The following is a 20,722-nucleotide window of genomic DNA, read 5'->3' as shown; positions in this document are numbered from 1 at the left end:
TCTCCCCTTCCCTCATCCTCTCCCTCTCCCCCTCCCCCTCCCTCCTGCCCCTCCCCCCAATACCCCTCTCCCTCCCCTCCTCCTCCCCTTCCCTCTCCTTCTCCCTCTCCTCCTTCTCCTCCTTCTCCCTCTCCTCCTCCTCCTTCTCCTCCTCTCTTCCCCCCTCCACTCACCTCTCCTCACTCTGGCCTTTCTCTCTCTCTGGCCTCTTCACTTCTTTCTCTCTCCTCTCTTTCTGTCCTTCCCTGTCTGCCTTCCCATTCCCCGAATGAGCTTCACTTTATTCTAGACCTGTTGTGTGACTGGTACTTCAGCATGGACCTGCTGAGGCACCACCCTTCCTGTTCATCATGGAATGGCATTACAAAACATATCCGTACGTATAGTCCCAGAGCAGCAGCGATAGAGGCAAGGAGATCAGAAGTTCAAGGTGCATAGCAAGTTTGATCACTGTCCTAAAAGGAGGATGGGGTGGGGGCAAGGTATATTAGTGAGGGAATGGAGAAAGGTTTATGTAATAAGGCTCTATATACTTTTCTTCCCTGGACCTTTTAACAAATAAAATCTGGTACATGGCAAGACCTAGGTCTTGTGCCAGGAGTTTCTGTTAAAATAACTCATCTGTTGAGTTTAATTCAAACTTCCTATGTCCCATGAGTGGATTCAGGTGATAACCTACGCTTACAAAACCTTTCATTTGGGACCACCATTGTTGAATGCATACAGTTCATCTGCTGGGGAGGTCATATAGACACACTTCCCCAGAGTATGACTGCCTCTGCATTCTATATGAAAATTCTTAAGTTTGCCACATGAGTTTTATGTATTCCATATTTTTCCTATCTTAGTCAGTTTAAAATTATAAGCATACTACAGTAAGTTCTCATTCTCCTCTTCTGAGCTTTATTTTCATTGAAATTCACACAGACACAACTTCATGTTCCAAGGAGCCATGGCTTACCTACCTCTCTGGAATCTGGTTGATTTTGACAATGACATCTGGTTTCTTTGTGATCTCCTGAGAAAGTTCAGTCCACCATTCTGGATCCCGACAGCTACAAACCTTCCCTTTATCGGGTGAATGTGGACCAAGATGGAGCTGGAAGACAGACATTGAATATGATAATTTTAATAATTTTCTAGCTTAGAAAAGTGTTAGATTCACAGAAAAGTTGCAAAGGTAGAATCTCCATACACTCTTTGCCTCGTTTCTAGCTTGTTAATATTACCACAGTAGAGTTGTGAAAGTTAACAAACCAACATCGATATACAGTGCTACTCAATAAACTCCGGACTCGGTGTACATATCAGTTTTTACACGAATGTCCTTTTTCTGCCCCAGCACTGACTTCAGGGTACACAATGTGTTTGCTCTTCGGGTCTCCTTAGCCTCTGGAATATGATTCTAAGTCTCTCCTCAGTTTATAAGACAATGAAAGTCTTTCGGTCACATATGGAAGAATGACTCCAAGGAGTTTAAAGAGCTGAACATGAGATCTGAGCGTGTGAAGTGGCTAAAAGAAAAGAAAAACAAAGCCTCATGACATTTGTCTGAGACGGGGCTATTTAAATAAGATTGTCTAAGTGTGGGGAATGAAAGCTACACACACACACACACACACACACACTCATGCACACACAATACCACCACCTCCTAGCCCCCTCCCACAAGATTTCATGAAACTGAAAGTTTTCTTCATAGCAAAGGAGACAATTAACAGAGCACCAAAGCATCTTACAGAGAGTAGGACCGTACTCAGTCATCCTTATAACAAGGAACTCAGTATATACAAGGAGCCCAAGCTACTCAACAACAGGAAAACAAATAACCATAGCTATTTAAAAGTGAGCTGAGCACCTGAATAAACACTTCTCAAAGGAAGATACACAACTGCCCAGCCACGATGGGCTGTCACCCACAACATGCTAGGTTGGTTATTATAAAAATGATGAGAGATAACAAGAGTTGGCAACGATGTGGAGGAAAAGGAACACCTGTGCACCGTGGGTGGCGTCGTAAGTGAGCGCAGACAGTTTGGGAAACAGTTCAGAGTTTCCTCACAAAATAATTAAAACCAAATTACCATACAACTCAGCCGTTTCACTTCTGGGTATCTATTTGTCTTAGCTCCCCATCACCACAACAAAATGCCCAGTGTGTGCATTTTGAATCCACTTTAAACAAAAGAGGTTTACTCTGCTTCCGGTTTGCGATGATGAAAGCCCCCCAAACCACGTGATTCCAATGCTTCAGACTTCCTGAGGTTCTGTTGACAGGTGGCCTCGTGATGGAAGTCTGTGGGGGTGTGGGTGAGAGAGGAAAGCCAGGAAGCAGGCTTTCCATTGTGAGAACTAAATCAGTCCATGAGATGAGACTACCATTTGTTCCTTCCAAAAGCAGCATCTCAGGGACTTCACTTTATAAAGGGTTCCACCACCTACAGGCTAGTACACAAAGAACCAAGCTTCCAGAAATGTGAGCCCGTGGGAGACAAACCAAATTCCAGTCCTAATGAAAGCCAAAGGAGTCAGACTCGGTGTGCAGAAGGGACATCTGTAATCTGTACCCCTATGTCCTATGCATCATTGTTCAAAACAGCCAAGACACGAAACCATTGCAGTACCCTCCAATAGATAAAGGAGTAAAGGGGTAAATTGGTTTCTAGCTATTTTGCATATACACAATGAAATAACATGTAGACCTTTGAAGGGAGCAAACGTTGTCATTTACAGCATTAATGAAGCCAGCGGACATAGTGTTAAGTGAAATGAGTCTGGCATTATAAAATAAATATTAAGTAAACTTACTTACTATAGTTTTAACAAATCAAATTCAGTAGAAGCACCCAATAGAAAAGTGGTTACCAAAGACTGGAGGTGGGAAAGCACCTCCAGTCACAGGAAGCCTTGCTGGAAGGGTGTAATACTTCAGCTTGGCAGGGGAGAAGGAATAGCTCCTCTTCAATGTACATTATGGTGAATATAGCTCTTCATAATATGCTGTATACTTCAAAGAAGAAGAGATGAATGTAAGAGTTCTAATCACAAAGAAGAGACGAATGGTTAAGAAAGTGAATATGTTAAGCAGCAGGATTCTATTATTCTACATCTTTGTGAGTAAGCATTGCATAGTATTCACATATATCATTTCCTCTTTTTTCATTTGCCTTTTAATTGAAAATAGATTCTTGTCGGGCAGTGGTGGCGCACGCCTTTAATCCCAACACTTGGGAGGCAGAGGCAGTCAGATTTCTGAGTTCGAGGCCAACCTGGTCTACAGAGTGAGTTCCAGGACAGCCAGGGGTACACAGAGAAACCCTGTCTCAAAAGAAAACAAAAAAAAAAAAAAAAAAAGAAAGAAAATAGATTCTTTTCTCATATAATATATCCTGAATATATTTCCTCTTTCTCTACCTTTCCGAGTTTGCTCTCACCTCACCTCCCATGTACAGAGCCCATTACCTTTCTGTTTCTCATTAGTAAAACAATATGCTTCTAAGGAATAACAACAAAACATAACAATATATAAAATATAATAAGATGAAACAAAAACTATCGCATCAAAGTTGGACAAAACACCAACAGAAGGGAAGAAGGGAAAGAACCCAAGAAAACACACAGGGATCAAAGGCCCACTTGTTCACACAGCCAGGAACTGCATGCAAAGATTAAACTGAAGCCTTAATGTATAAGGAAACCTGGTGCAGCCCCGTGCAGGTGTGTACATCCTGCATCAGAGGGCTTTGTTTCCTTGGGGGTCCTCCATCCCCTCTGGCTCTTACGCTCTTTCCACCTCTTCTTCTGTGGAACTCCCTGAGCTCTGAGGGGAGGGGTTTAACAGAGACATCCCATTTAGGGCTGAGTGGTCCAAGGTCTGTCTCTGTCTCTGTATCTTTCTATCTGTGTGTGTCTGTCTGTCTGTCTGCCCCTGTATGTCTCTGTGTCTCTCTGTCTCTATCTCTGTGTGTCTCTCTCTGTCTCTGTGTGTTTCTCTCTGTCTCTCTCTGTCTCTCTCTTTCTCTGTTTCTCTCTGTGTGTCTCTCTCTCTGTCTCTCCCCCCCCCACCACCACCACCACCTTTCTCTAATGTCTGGCCTGGGTTTATATATTTGTTCCCAGCTGTTGCAAGAGGAAGCTGCTCTGATGTTATCTGAACAAGGCACTGGTCTATAAGCATAGCAAAATATCATTAGCACTCGTTTTATCTTGATATTTGGAGGGGGCTTAAGGGAGAGATACATAAAACTAAGAAGTAGTATGTAACCTAATATAGTAGAAATTCTACACACACACACATAGAAGTTGAGGAGGAAGGGGTTTATTTAGCTTACACTTCCATATCACTGTTCATCATCCAAGGAAATAAGGACAGGAACTGAAACAGGGCAGACTCCAATGCAGAGACCATGGAGAAGCATTGCTTACTGGCTTATTCAACATGACTTGCTCAACTGGCTATTTTTTAGAACCCAGAACTAGTAGCCTAGTGAAAACACCATCTACAGTGGGCTTGGCCCTCCTCTATCAATAACTAATAAAGTTAATGTCCTAGAGCTGGGCATTATAAAGGCATTTTCCTCATTGAAGTTCCCTCCTCTCAGATAACTTTAGCTTGCATCGAATGAACATAAAACTATCCATCACAATGATCTAAATGAAATCACCCAATAACAGAGGAAACAGAGTGCCACCAAATGAAGCTTCCAGTACTGGGGACTGGGTTACATCTGAGTTGTTGGCCAAAGGGGTCCCATGGGAATAACTACACAGCCAACACAATGCATTGAACATGAAAGAGTCAAGCTGATAGCTACATAAGGGTCTTTACCCCCAATGTCTTTGGTTCAGGAAGGTACTCACCAGACTTCCAAAAAAGAAACATAAGAGTAACATAATCACCAAACCAGTCACAAAACTTTTATCTAGAATAGTGTACTGCCTGCAAGATCTACAATGGTATCACAAAGCTTGTTGGAGAAACCAACCAATAACTGACTTGACTTAAGGCTGCTCTGCAAGATGGAACCCATTCCCAATGCTATTGGGTAACCAAGACCAAGAACCGAATAAAATAGCACTGGTCTTAATACATACTCTCTCTCTCTCTCTCTCTCTCTCTCTCTCTCTCTCTCTCTCTCTCATACACACACACACACACGCACACACACCATATGTTTTTCTACTTGCTACATGAAACTTAAAATAAAATTAAATAACAGATATGAAAGTACTGACTTTTTTCCTTTTTCCTATTGTATGGGGAAAGAGGTGCTCCTTGGAGAGAGAGAAAAAAAATACAGAAAAAGGTGGGAGAAGGGTTAAAGAGGAATAGCAGAATACAGAGATCTGGTCAGTGAAATGTAAAAGGGAAGGCTTCTTTGGGAAGGGAGAGGAAGGTAAGCATACAAGAAGGAGGGAGATGGCTATCATAACAATAAGGATGTCTGGAAAAGCCACAAGGACTCATACTGTTAACAATTTACCTTAAAAATCTACACTTCACATAACCCATGTATAAATATACATATATAGTTTTAATCACTCTTTCTCAACTGGGCTTCTGGTGTTCCTTGCAAAAGCCAAAAACCACCCAATACATTCTAGGAATAAGAAACCATGTCTTGCGCTGTTGGCTAGGGGATCTTCCCAACATACTCTCAAAACATACAGTCTCTTGCAGTTTCTCTTGGTTGTCCCATACTCCCACAGAAGTAGAAGGTAAATCCCTATAGCAGCAGACACAGTTTAGAAACAGAGCTCAGAGACCTCTGATCTGGAACTGATCTGAATACCCCTTTCCTGAGGACTACCTTTCAAGATACGAGAAGGTACAATGAAGCAAGGCAGCCAATTGTCATATTCAACTATGATACCTATGAACCACATCAACCAACAACAACCCTGAGGGTACAGTAATGACATGCATACTTTGGCAGTAACCATTAGCTCTCTAGTTGGACTTAGACTCAGTCAAAGAAGGAAACTATAGCACTGGAAACTATAGCCAACTAGTTAGTGCTCATGAAAACATAGCTATTGGAAGAGACTCTACCACTACTAGTTTACTAAACCACATAATCCTTAACAATAATCTATAAACATTTGTCCTTATATCCACAGATAAATGTCAGGGAAACTTGTCTTTGCAAGAGACAAAGACTACTACTGAAAAGCACAACCACTCAAAATACAAAGATGTAGAGCCCAGTCCCAATTGATGCATCTTCCAAACACTTCTACACCTGGTGCTCAGTGAACACTGTGGAAGAGGAGCAGGAAAAGACGGTAAGAGCCAGAGGAGCTTGCTGGAAGATTGTGTCTCCTAGTGATCACAGAAGCTACTCTCATACAGTCTTACCAATATGACTGCCCAAATGTGAGCTGAGCAAGACTAACATCAATGAACATGTCAGTCTGGCTGGGGAAAGCCCATGGAGACTTAATCCAGAAAATCTGAGAATGGGAGAGATGGTCTTCATCAGTGAAAAGCACACCAGTTGGTTGTTCAGTACCAAATGGTCAATCCTGAGAAAAATATACTTGTGTGTGTGGGGGGGGGTGTGTAAAACATTGCATGGACTGACCATATATTGAGGAATATATATGTACATATGTAATCATATATGCATGCAGTAACAATTCCCAAAAAAAGGCCATGAATTTGAATGAGAGAGGGGAGGGGTATGTGTGAGGAATCAGAGGGAAGAAAGGGAAGGGAGAACTGTAATTAAATTATAATATCAAAATTTAAATAAAAAAAATTTTTTAAAGGGTCACTGCCACTCACACACCATAAAAAAATGAAGAAATGAAAATGAGGTTCTAAGATGGTAAAATGGCCAGAATAATGTGGAAGAGTTTAAATTCTACACACAATGAACACTGCCCACATCTCTCATGTTAACAGTCATAATCCCTCCCTCCAATCCATGGGTTCCAGAAGGTCTATGCATACCATATAAGACAAAGGGAAACAGGAAGTAAGACACCATTATAGCTCTGCCAGGTATATGTTGCCCACAAAGAAGAGTTTTCTGGTCAATTGGGCAAGAATCCTTTTGGGTTTTTTTTTTTTAATTAGATATTTTCTTCATTTACATTTCAAATGCTATCCCCTTTCCTAGTTTCCTCTCCGAAAATCCCCTATACCCTCCCCTCTCTTACTGTTCACCAACCCACCTGCACCCACTTCCTGGCTCTGGCATTCCCCTATACTGGGGCATAGAATCTTCACAAGATCAAGGGCCTCTCGTCCCACTGATGGCTGACTAGGCCATCCTCTGCTACATATGCAGCTAGAGACACAAGTCCCACCATGTGTTTTCTTTGATTGGTGGTTTAGTCCCAGGGAGCTCTGGGGGTACTGGTTATTTAATATTGTTTTTCCTCCTATAGGGCTGTAGACCCCTTCAGCTCCTTGGGTACTTTCTATACCTCCTTCATTGGGGACCCTGTGTTCCATCCAATAGATGACTGTGAGCATCCACTTCTGTATTTGCCAGGCATTGGCATAGCCTCACAGGAAACAGCTATATCAGGGTCCTGTCAGCAAAATCTTGTTGCCATCAGGAATAGTGTCTGGGTTTGGTGGCAGTTTATGGGATAGATCCCTGGGTGGAGTAGTCTCTGGATGGTCCTTCCTTCAGTCTCAGCTCTGAACTTTGTCTCTTAACTCCTTCCATGGGTATTTTGCTCCCCCTTCTAAGAAGGACCAAAGTATCCAGACATTGGTCTACCTTCTTCTTGAGTTTCATGTGTTTTGCAAATTGAATCTTGGGTATTCTAAGTTTCTGGGCTAATATCCACTTATCAGTGAGTATATATCATATGTGTTCTTTTGTGATTGAGTTACCTCATTCAGGATGATATCCTCCAAATCCATCTATTTGCCTAAGAATTTCATAAATTCGATGTTTTTAATAGCTGAGTAAGTATTCCTTTGTGTAAATATACCACATGTTCTGTATGTATTCCTCTGTTGAGGGACATCTGGGTTCTTTCCAGCTTCTTGCTACTATGAACAAAGTGGAGCATGTGTCCTTATTACAAGTTGGAACATCTTCTGAGTATATGCCCAGGAGAGGTATTGCTGGACGTTCCAGTAGTACTATGTCCAATTTTCTGAGGAACCTCCAGAGTGCTTTCCAGAGTGGTTGTATAAGCTTGCAATCCCACCGGCAATGGAGGAGTGTTCCTCTTTCTCCACATCCTTGCCAGCATCTGCTGTCACCTGAATTTTTGATCTTAGCCATTCTGACTGCTATGAGGTGGCATCGCAGGGTGGTTTGGTTTGCATTTCCCTGATGATTAAGGATGTTGAACATTTTTTCAGGTACTTCTCAGCCATTCGGTATTCCTCAGTTGAGAATTCTTTGTTTAGCTCCCTGTTTAGCTCCTGATCTTTAAATAGGGTTATGGGTTATTTGGATTTCTGGAGTCCAACTTCTTGATATATATATATATATATATATATATATATATATATATATATATATATATATATATATCAGTCCCCTATCGGATTTAGGATTGGTAAAGATCTTTTTCCAATCTGTTTGTTGGTTGGCATTTTGTCTTATTGACAGTGTCCTTTGCCTTATAGAAGCTTTGCAATTTTATGAGGTTCCATTTGTCAATTCTGGATCTTAATGCACAAGCAACTGCTATTATGTTCAGGAATTTTTCCCCTGTGCCGATATCTTCGAGACTCTTCCCCCACTTTCTTCTCTGTAAGTTTCAGTGTCTCTTTTTTATGTGGAGTTCCTTGATCCACTTAGACTTGAACTTTGTACAAGGGGATAAAAATGGATCAATTAGCATTCTTCTACATGCTAACCACCAGTTGAGCCAGCACCACTTGTTGAAAATGCTGTCTTTTTCTCACTGGATGGTTTTAGTCCCTTTGTCAAAGATCAAGTGACCATATGTATGTGTGTTCATTTCTGGGGCTTCAGTTCTATTCCATTGATCTACCTCTCTGTCACTGTACCAATACCATGCAGTTTTTATCACAATTGCTCTGCAGCACAGCTTGAGTCAGGGATGTTGATTCCACCAGAGGATCTTTTATTGTTGAGAATGATTTTTGCTATCCTAGGTTTTTTGTTATTCCAAATGAATTTTCAATTTGCCCTTTCTGACTCTGTGAAGAATTGAGTTGGAATTTTGATGGGGATTGCATTGAATCTGTAGATTACTTTCGTCAAGATAGCCATTTTCACTATATTAATCCTGCCAATCCATGAGCATGGGAGATCTTTCCATCTTTTGAGATCGTCTTTGATTTCTTTCTTCAGAAACTTGAAGTTTTTATCATACAGATCTTTCCGTTCCTTAGAGTCACATGAAAATATTTTATATCATTTGTGACTATTGTGAAGGATGATGTTTCCCTAATTTCTTTCTCATCCTGATTATCCTTTGTGTAGAGAAAGGCCACTGATTTGTTTGAGTTAATTTCTTTTTTTTTAATATATTTTATTACGTATTTTCCTCAGTTACATTTCTAATGCTATCCCAATAGTCTCCCATACCATTCCCCCTCTCCCCAATTTCCCTACCTACACATTCCCTTTTTTTTTTTTTTTTTGGCCCTGGCATGCCCCTGTACTGGGGCTTATAAAGTTTGTGTGTCCAATGGGCCTCTCTTTCCAGTGATGGCCGACTAGGCCATCTTTTGATACATATGCAGCTAGAGTCAAGAGCTCCGGGGTACTGGTTAGTTCATAATGTTGTACCACCTATAGGGTTGCAGGTCCCTTTAGCTCCTTGGGTACTTTCTCCAGCTCCTCCATTGGAAGCCCTCTGATCCATCCACTAGCTGACTGTGAGCATCCACTTCTGTGTTTGCTAGGCCCTGACATAGTCTCACAAGAGACAGCTATATCAGGGTCCTTTCAGCAAAATCTTGCTAGTATATGCAATGGTGTCAGCTTTTGGAAGCTGATTATGGGATGGATCCCTGGATATGGCAGTCTCTAGATGGTCCATCCTTTCGTCACAGCTCCAATTTTTGTTTCTGTAAATCCTTCCATGGATGTTTTGTTCCCAATTCTAAGAAGGGGTACAGTGACCCCACTTTGGTCTTCATTCTTCTTGAGTTTCATGTGTTTAGCAGATTGTATTATATATCTTGGGTATCCTAAGTTTTGGGCTAATATCCACTTATCAGTGAGTACATATTGTATGAGTTCCTTTGTGATTGTGTTACCTCACTCAGGATGATGCCCTCCAGGTCCATCCATTTGCCTAGGAATTTCATAAATTCATTCTTTTTAAAAGCTGAGTAGTACTCCATTGTGTAAATGTACCAAATTTTCTGTATCCATTCCTCTATTGAGGGGCATCTGGGTTCCTTCCAGCTTCTGGCTATTATAAATAAGGCTGCTATGGACATAGTGGAGCATGTGTCCTTCTTACCAATTGGAACATCTTCTGGATATATGCCCAGGAGAGGTATTGCTGGATCCTCCGGTAGTTCTATGTCCAATTTTCTAAGGAACCACCAGACTGATTTCCAGAGTGGTTGTACAAGCTTGCAATCCCACCAAAAATGGAGGAGTGTTCCTCTTTCTCCACATCCTTGCCAGCATCTGCTGTCACCTGAATTTTTGAACTTAGCCATTCTGACTGGTGTGAGGTGGAATCTCAGGGTTGTTTTGATTTGCATTTCCCTAATGATTAAGGATGTTGAACATTTTTTCAGGTGCTTCTCAGCCATTCGGTATTCCTCAGGTGAGAATTCTTTGTTCAGTTCTGAGCCCCATTTTTTAATGGGGTTATTTGATTTTCTGGAGTCCACCTTCTTGAGTTCTTTATATATATTGGATATTAGTCCCTTATCTGATTTAGGATAGGTAAAGATCCTTTCCCAATCTGTTGGTGGTCTTTTTGTCTTATTGACGGTGTCTTTTGCCTTGCAGAAGCTTTGCAGTTTCATGAGGTCCCATTTATCAATTCTTGATCTTACCGTGCAAGCCATTGCTGTTCTGTTCAGGAATTCTTCCCCTGTGCCCATATCTTCAAGGCTTTTCCCCACTTTCTCCTCTATAAGTTTCAGTGTCTCTGGCTTTATGTGAAGTTCCTTGATCCACTTAGATTTGACCTTAGTACAAGGACATAGGAATGGATCGATTCACATTCTTCTACATGATAACAACCAGTTGTGCCAGCACCATTTGTTGTTGAAAATGCTGTCTTTCTTCCACTGGATGGTTTTAGCTCCCTTGTCGAAGATCAAGTGACCATAGCTGTGTGGGTTCATTTCTGGGCCTTCAATTCTATTCCATTGGTCTACTTGTCTGTCACTGTACCAGTACCATGCAGTTTTTATCACAATTGCTCTGTAGTAAGCTTTAGGTCAGGCATGGTGATTCCACCAGAGGTTCTTTTATCCTTGAGAAGAGTTTTTGCTATCCTAGGTTTTTGTTATTCCAGATGAATTTGCAGATTGCTCTTTCTAATTCGTTGAAGAATTGAGTTGGAATTTTGATGGGGATTGCATTGAATCTGTAGACTGCTTTTGGCAAGATAGCCATCTTTACAATGTTGATCCTGCCAATCCATGAGCATGGGAGATCTTTCCATCTTCTGAGATCTTCTTTAATTTGTTTCTTCAGAGACTTGAAGTTTTTATCATACAGATCTTTCACTTCCTTAGTTAGATTCACGCCAAGATATTTTATATTATTTGTGACTATTGAGAAGGGTGTTGTTTCCCTAATTTCTTTCTCAGCCTGTTTATTCTTTGTGTAGAGAAAGACCATTGACTTGTTTGAGTTAATTTTATATCCAGCTACTTCAACGAAGCTGTTTATCAGGTTTAGGAGTTCTCTGGTGGAATTTTTAGGGTCACTTATATATACTATCATATCATCTGCAAAAAGTGATATTTTGACTTCATCTTTTCCAATTTGTATCCCCTTGATCTCCTTTTGTTGTCGAATTGCTCTGGCTAGGACTTCAAGTACAATGTTGAATAGGTATGGAGAAAATGGACCGCCTTGTCTAGTCCCTGATTTTAGAGGGATTGCTTCAAGCTTCTCACCATTTACTTTGATGTTGGCTACTGGTTTGTTGTAGATTGCTTTTATCATGGTTAGGTATGGGCCTTGGATTCCTGATCTTTCCAAGACTTTTATCATGAATGGGTGTTGGATCTTGTCAAATGCTTTTTCTGCATCTAACGAGATGATCATGTGGTTTTTGTCTTTGAGTTTGTTTATATAATGGATTACGTTGATGGATTTCCATATATTAAACCATCCCTGCATCCCTGGAATAAAACCTACTTGGTCAGGATGGATGATTGCTTTACTGTGTTCTTGGATTCGGTTAGCAAGAATTTTATTGAGGATTTTTGCATCTATATTCATAAGGGAAATTGGTCTGAAGTTCTCTATCTTTGTTCGATATTAGAATGGCTACTCCAGCTTATTTCTTGCGACCATTTGCTTGGAAAATTGTTTTCCAGCCTTTTACTATGAGGTAGTGTCTGTCTTTGTTCCTGCAGTCGGTTTCCTGTATGCAAAAAAATGTTGGGTCCTGTTTATGTAGCTAGTCTGTTAGTCTATGTCTTTTTATTGGGGAATTGAATCCATTGATATTAAGAGATATTAAGGAAAAGTAATTTTTGCTTCCTGTCATTTTTGTTGTTAGAGTTGGAATTGTGTTCTTGTGGCTTTCTTCTTTTAGATTTTTTGAAGGAATACTTTCTTCCTTTTTCTAGGGTGAGTTTCCCTCCTTGTGTTGGAGTTTTCCCCTTATTATCCTTTGAAGGGCTGGATTCATGGAAAGATACTGTGTGAACTTGGTTTTGTCATGGAATACTTTGGTTTCTCCATCTATGGTAACTGTGAGTTTTGCTGGGTATAGTAGCCTGGGCTGGCATTTGTGTCCTCTTAGGATCTATATAACATCTATCCTTGATCTTCTGGCTTTCATAGTCTCTGATGAGAAGTCTGGTGTAATTCTAATAGGTCTGTCTTTATGTTACTTGACCCTTTTCCCTTACTGATTTTAGTATTCTATCTTTATTTAGTGCATTTGTTGTTCTGATTATTATATGTCAGTCGGAATTTCTTTTCTGGTCCAGTAAATTTGAAGTTCTGTAGGGATCTTGCATGTTCATGGGCCTCTCTTTCTTTAGGTTAGGGAAGCTTTCTTCTATAAGTTTGTTGAAGATATTTACTGGCCCTTTAAGTTGAAAATCTTCATTCTCACCTATACCTATTATCCTTAGGTTTGATCTTCTCATTGTGTCCTGGATTTCCTGGATGTTTTGAGTTAGGACCTTTTTCCATTTTGCATTTTCTTTGATTTTTGGGTCCATATTTTCTATGGTATAATCTTCTGCACCTGAGATTCTCTTTTCCATCTGTTGTATTCTGTTGGTGATTCTTGCATCTATGGCTCTTAATTTCTTGCCTAGGATTTCTATCTCAAGAGTTGTCTCCCTTTGGGTTTTCTTTAATGTTTCTACTCCCATTTTTTAGATCTTGGATGGTTTTCTTCAATTCCATCACCTGTTTTGTTGTGTTTTCCTGTAATTCTTTAAGGGATTTTTGTGTTTCCTCTTTAAAGACTTCTACATGTTTATCTGTGTTGTCCTGTATTTCTTTAAGGGAGTTATTAATGTCCTTCTTAAAATCCTCTACCAACATCATGAGATATGATTTTAATCTGAATCTTGCTTTTTCAGTGTGTTGGGGTATCCAGGACTCACTGTGGTGGGAGTACTGGGTTCTGATGATGCCGAGTAGTCTTGGTTTCTGTTGGTAAGATTCTTATGTTTGCCTTTTGCCATCTGGCCATCTCTGGTGTTAGATGTTCTTGCTGTCTCTGGCTGGAGCTTGTTCCTCCTGTGTGTCTGTTAGCCTCTGTCAGCACTCCTGGGAGACCAGCTCTCTCCTGAGTCCCAGGGTCAGAGCCCTCCCTGGAGGCAAACTCTCCCCTGGCAAGAAAGGTACACAGAGGACTGGGGATCAGCTCCACCTCCTGGCTGAGGATGAAGGCCCAAAGGGACCCTGTCCAAGAAACTCCGGTGCTTCTGTGCCGACCCGCCTCAGAGAGACTCTGGATAGAAAATCTTGGGCAGCCATCCTTAAGACAAGTGTGAAGCCTGAATTAGTATGATCTTTTCCTTCCAGCACCAACTTAAATGTGTTGGGGGCTTCAAGATTCCTATTTCTATGGGGAACCAGACTTTCTCTGTTACCAAGAGGAAACAGGAAACAGATCTAGGCCCACCTTCTTGTTCTTTTCATTGTTCAGATAGAGGAAGCATCAGAGAAAGTCACACCCATTAGTGGTACTCTAATAAGAATGATGTATCTCCATCGGGAGCCTAAGTCTAAACAAGTCATTTCAATACAATTTCTCCTCAGAAAGGGAAATGCATTATTATGAGAGATTGTCCCCTCCCCTGAGATAGTTAATCTGAAATGTCAATTTTACTGGCTTCAGAAAGGCTTAGAGAGTAATAAAATACACTTTTGACAATGACCATGAGGATGGATGGCACATGGGGCAACAACTGATGAATAAAGAGCCAGTAGGTATGGGTAACAGTGTCTAGTAGTCTGGAAGCCAGATAGAACCACTCTTAAAAGAAGACAAAAGTCTTCTAGGACAGCACTACTCTGCTTGTTTCCTGGCTACCTTGAGATGCATAGTTTTCTTCTGTGACAATACACTGTCTTGTCAGGAACCTAGAAACATATGACCAAGTAGTTATGAAATTTAAACTCTCAGACTGTGAGACTGAATAGGTTTTTCTTTATTATTTTAGATATTTATCAAACTGACAAAAATATGATCAGCCTAGCCTCAGGGACTACAAAGCTATTTCTCCTTAAAAAGTACTCTCTGGCTTTCTTAGGTGAGATGAGTTATACTTTCTGTGGTACTCCTAGGACAGGATGAACATGACAACTGTGTCAGGGGGTTAGCTTTGATCCCCATTCTGCGGAAACACGACCTTAAGCAGCAAGTAGACTGTATTATATTTTTCCACAGAAAAAATAACAAACACATTCCAATTTGATTTATGATACAGATGTTTGTGAAAAAAAAATCTCCAAAATAAATCTGGCCTCACACACAAATCACTCAGTGTTTAGAGGTTTTGCCAGCTACATAACTCTCATAACGTTCTTGCTGCTTTGTCAGTTTTATCACCTACACATTGTGCTAGTGTGGCTGGCTATCTTTAAAATATTTTTAGTGAGATTTAACTGAGGGGGCAGGGGAAAGATAGATAGATAGATAGATAGATAGATAGATAGATAGATAGATAGATAGATGATAGATTCATCTGTCTTTGGAATTACCTAGGAGACATACCTCTCAGTGCCCTTGAGGGAGTTTCTAGAGTGGTATAACTAAGGGGAGAAGAACCATCTTGAATATGGCTAGCATTATCCTAGCAGTTAAAGCCCATACCGGAATAAAAAGGGGAAATTCAGATGAATGTTGACATCCTTCTTTTCCTGGTAAGCTGAGATGTGAGTGATTCCAGCCACACGCTCATGCTGGCATCAATCCATTATGCCTTCCCCATCCTAATGCACTGTACCCTCTCAAAGCCAAAATAAATCCTTCCAGTTATAAGCTGCTTTTGTCTGTTATGTGGTCACAGCAATGAGAAAAGTAACATGCACAAGCACACGTGTGTGCGTGCAAACACACACATACACACACACATGCTCACTCTCACACTACTGAATTCTGATGTTGTCAAAAAGCAACAAAGCTGTTTTGTCCTATTGACAGTGTCCTTTGCCTTAAAAAAGCTTTTCAGTTTCAAGAGGTCCCATTTATCAATTGTTGATCTTAGAGCCTGTGAGCCATTGGTGGTGTTCTGTCCCAGAAAATTTCCCCTGTGCCAAGGAGTTCAAGGATATTCCCCACTTCATCTTTTATTAGTTCAGTGTATCTGGTTTTATATTAAGGTCCTTGATCCACTTGACCTTGATATTTGTACAGGGTGATAAATATGGATAAATTTACATTCTTCCTCACGTAGATCACCAGTTAGACCAGCACCATTACTTGATAATGCTTTCCACTGTACGGTCTTGGATTCTTTGTCAAAGATCAAGTGTCCATAGGTATGAAGGTTTATTTCTGGGTCTTTGATTGTATTCTACTGTCTGTTTCTGTACTAATACCATGAAGTTTTTGTTACTATTGCTCTGTAATATAGCTTGAGGTCAGGGAGGGTGATTCCTCCAGAAGCTTTTATTGGTCAGAATTGTTTTTGGTTTTCCATATGAAGTTTAGAATTGCTCTTTCCCTGTCTGTGAAGAATTGCATTGGAATTTAGATGGGAAATATACTAAATCTGTAGATTGCGTTTGGTAAGATGGCCATTTCCCCTATGATAATACTACCAATCCATGAGCATGAGAGATCTTTCCATCTTCTGAGGAAAGACCTGGGATGGGTGAGACTCCCAATACTCAATGTCAATGACCTTAGCCAAAATGCCCAACAGTGGGGATATAGAACCTGAAGAGACCATCTCTAGAAGTTAGACAGGGTCCCAGTAGAGGGATAGGGACACCAACCCACTTTCAAATTTTCTGATCCAAAATTGATCCTGTCTAAAAGAAATGGAGGGACAAAAATGGAGCAGAGACTGGATGAATGGCCAACCAAATTGAGATCCATCCCATGGCCAGGTACCAAACCCTATTACTAATACTGTGTTGTGCTTACAGACAGGAGCCTAGCATGCCTGTCCTCTGAGAAGCTCTACAAAAACAAAAACAAACAAAAAAAACACAAAAAACAAAACAACAAAAAGAAAGAACTGACTGAGACAGATACGAACGGGCAAGCATTAGACTAAGGTCAAGGACCCCTATGGAAGAGTTACAGGAAGAATTGAAGGAACTGAAGGTAATAGCAACTCCATAGGAAGACCAACAGTGCCAACTATCCTGGAACCCTGGGAACTCTCAGAGACTAAAGCACCAACCAAAGACCATACACATACTGGTTCAAGACCCCTGGCACATATGTAGCTGTGGGCTGCCTTGCCGGGCCTCCATGGGAGAAGATGTACCTAATCCCATAGACACTTGATGCCCCAGGGAATGGGAAGGCCCGGATGGGGCACCTTCTCAAAGGCAAAGAGGATGGGAGATGGAGGAAGAGCTCTGCAAGTTGGGGCTAGAAGAGGCAGCATTTGGAATGTAAATAAATAAAATAATTTTTAAAAGCAACAAAGCAACTATGAGCACTTACTTGTCTACTGTATTGTTTAACATTGAGAGACAATTTAAAATGTATTCTTGTTAAATTCCACTATGCTTTAAAAAGCCAACATCTAATAGTTGGAAGATCTTAAAGTAAATATTTAGTAACAATGCTTAATTGAAAATAACTAATTCTGACTCAAGTGTCCAGTTAAGAAGGAAGACCTGGTCACCAGATCGAACATGTAGACCATCTTTACAGCTGTCATAATTAGCAGACCTAAACTTCAAAAGTAAGTAAACATGACTTTGCAGTTGGTGTTCTAGTATGTCTCTGTGTCTAACTTAGCTCTTTCTTACCACATTTGCAAGATTATTCCTTTTGGCTCATTTTCTTCTTCTTCAGAGACTTGACTACTCTCCGTCCCAAGCAGAGGCCCCTCCCTCTATCACTACAGCTGCTCTATATGAAACCAACATGTGGCTCAAGCCCAGATTGTGGCTTCAGTGTTACTAGATGCCAGGACCTAGGCAAGGTAATTCTCCAATAAAAAAAAAAAAATGAGAATAGTGATTACATGTTACTATAGGGTCATTGTGAAAAATAATCTTTATTGCTTTACATATTTGTTCTTTGCCAGAAAGGAGTTAAGACAATTGACACAAATATATATGAATAAAAGTTAGGACCTACACAGAACAAGATATGACATATAAAAGTGGAATTGGAAACAGTGTTAATAGAGCTGAGGACTAACCCAAAGTCTAAGTCACATAGATTTGGTATAAGTGACCCACAAAGTGGACAGTTGTCCACGGTAAGTAGCAAGATAGACAGACTCATGCCTAGTAAGACATGAGCTGTTTGTACAACTATGGCTTATCCTTGTATGTGCATGAGCTTTGACATGGTGGAATCTCTGCATGGTCACTGGCTCTCCATTCTACACTCGTATCCTAGAATCAGAAAAGTGTATGCAATCAAGAGAATAAGCCCTACCTTGCAAGCTGGCAAAGAGAAGTATCCAGCAGGTGGCTTACTAATTGCTAGTTTCCTTTTCTTCCTTACTTCAGCATCTTCTTGGGTGGTGAAGATGCCTGTGAAAAACTCTCTTTTAAACTACTGAATTGCCCTCTGTTTATCTTCATTTCACTTATAATCATTAGCAGCAGTACAATATCCATATCAATGTCAAAAAGTTACATAATGATATTTGCTTTTTTAAAAAAAAGAAAAGAAAAACACTAGTTTTCTCTCAAGATTTCAACTATGATAATAAAACCAAAAGTACCTTTAAAAACTTGCCTTGAACTACCCAAAGCCATTAATGTCACATGCAATATATCAGAGTTGATTTCTTGACAGAAGGTTAATTAGTTCTCTCCCATAGGATAGCATTGCCATAATTAAACCTATAACAACAACCAAAAAGCACCCTTGGGCAATTTAAGAGATCCTGACAGTAATAAGAAATGGCAGTGGGCACTGCGTACCAAAGCTATTTTCTACTTGCTGTTGTTAAATTGTCTTTGGCATAAGAAAGCAAGACTTCCCGTGCCAGATAAAGTCTAGGCCAGAGAGAGAGAGAGAGAGAGAGAGAGAGAGAGAGAGAGAGAGAGAGAGAGAGAGAGAGCCCATTCACAATAGAAGGCAGGTACTACAGCCTTCTGCTAGATCTTCCTTTTCAAGCTCTTCTCTAATGAGAGCAGGAGATCCAAATGTAGATTCAGCCTTGCTCCTGGTGTATGCCATAGCTCATTTCCCATGGTAATGATATGATTAATAGCATCTGTTCTATGACCTAATTATAGTCTGATATTACATATTCATATCTTGCCTGTATGAGGTAGGAGTGGCCAGGAGCCTGTAGACATTAGGAGACAGCCTGTGTGGGCAAGTTTCTCTTGGGGGAAGCATGAAATAAGACTAGTGCAAAAGCTGACTGATGGTTTAAGTACTCCTTGAAGTAGCCAAAGGGCACACTTTTCTATCATCTATTCAGCCATGATGAGACTACACAGTTCTCCTAGGGACACATTACTCACAGCTTGCAAAGTGTTCTGGATGCCCTATTCAATAGCCTTGATTCATTAGGACACTCCTGGTAAGAATGAGAGATTCTTGATTCAAAGTAGAGGGCTGGAGAGGCGGACTGTTTGGTAAGGGTGCTTGTCTTGAAAGCATGAAGACATGGGTTTGAATCCCTAACATCCATGTAGAAGCCAGCAGAGCTGTGGGTTGTTCTAACCACAGTGCAGGGGATACAGAGACAGGAAAGCCACTGGAGCTGACTGCGCAACCATGCTGGCTTAGCTGATGTGCTCTGACTTCATTGAGAGACTTTGTCTCAGGAAATAAATACATTTTGGAGGGTTTTTATCTCACAATGCTTTATCTGTGCTTTTTTCTTTCTTTTTTCTTTCTTTTTTTCTTTCTTTTTGCTTCCCAGATCATATTATGGTTTCTGGTTTGATTTTTATGGCTTTTCTGTGTGTGAATATATGCATGTCTCAGCATCTGTGTTTCTTGTGCTTTTTCTTTGGCTTTTCTGTTTTCTCTTTGTTTATTTGTACTGTCTGTTTGTTTCTGTTTTATTCTTACTCTTTTGAGTCTGTTTGTATTCTAACTGAAGAGAGAAAGAAAGGATTTGGGTGGGTGGGGAAGTGAAGAGCATCTGGGAAGAATTGAGGGAGGGTAGCCATAATCAAAATATATTGTACAAAAAATTTCAATTTTACAAAAAAAAAAAAAAGAAATAGAGAGTAATTGAGAAAGGGATTCATCATCTACTTGGGCCTCCATAAGCACACTCACACATGTACATGTGTATCTGCATAATACACACACACACACACACACACACCGAGGTAAGGAAAGAAATTTTCAAAGAAGAAAGTCAGTACCATGTACTCAAACCTCCCTGCACTGCCACACAGGAAGCAGGAAAGCAAACACCTGACATGTAAACGCAGTGCTTAGAAGTGACAGAAAAAGAATATTACTATCCAAGAGATAAACCACACTAAAGCTCGTGTGTCTTATTAAGAATACAACCCCCATCTGCTTTATTCTCAGGACTGCACTGATCTGAGTTCATGATCAATGCTGTCTACCTCACTTTGGTTCCACTTTCAAAGCTCAGCTGAATATCTGGTGATTGGTGGGCACACACACACACATACTCAGACATATACATACATACATACACACACACAGAGAAACACACATATATACAAACACACACACATGCGCATATACATTCACACACAGACCCACATACAGGCACACACACACTCACACAGACACACTCAAATAAACACATATGCACACACTCACAAACATGCACACATACACATTCACATATACGCACACAAACACACACACTGCACATACATAAACACATACACTGCACATACATACACATGCACATACACACACACATAAACACACACTGCACATACATACACATGCATGTGCACACACATACACACCAGAACAAATCAAGATGGCAGTCTCAGAC

General features: G+C 40.5%; 1 long non-coding RNA gene across 1 annotated transcript in view; it reads right to left on the bottom strand.

Moving 5' to 3' along the window:
* Positions 1 to 985: 985 nt before the first annotated feature.
* The window catches only part of LOC147000865 (uncharacterized), a 135,139-nt gene continuing 115,402 nt past the window's right edge, over positions 986 to 20,722 (bottom strand). Inside the window, exon 3 of the long non-coding RNA XR_015045440.1 lies at positions 986 to 1,099. This is a non-coding gene — a long non-coding RNA (uncharacterized LOC147000865). The remainder of the gene's footprint in view (positions 1,100 to 20,722) is intronic.

This window comes from Mus caroli, unplaced genomic scaffold (genome assembly GCF_978045245.1).
Source record: "Mus caroli unplaced genomic scaffold, Mus_caroli_1 scaffold_15, whole genome shotgun sequence".
In the NCBI taxonomy this organism is placed as follows: Eukaryota; Metazoa; Chordata; class Mammalia; order Rodentia; family Muridae; genus Mus; species Mus caroli.
The sequence above is the reverse complement of the archived record's forward strand: the minus strand, read 5'-3'. Positions and strand labels throughout refer to the sequence as shown.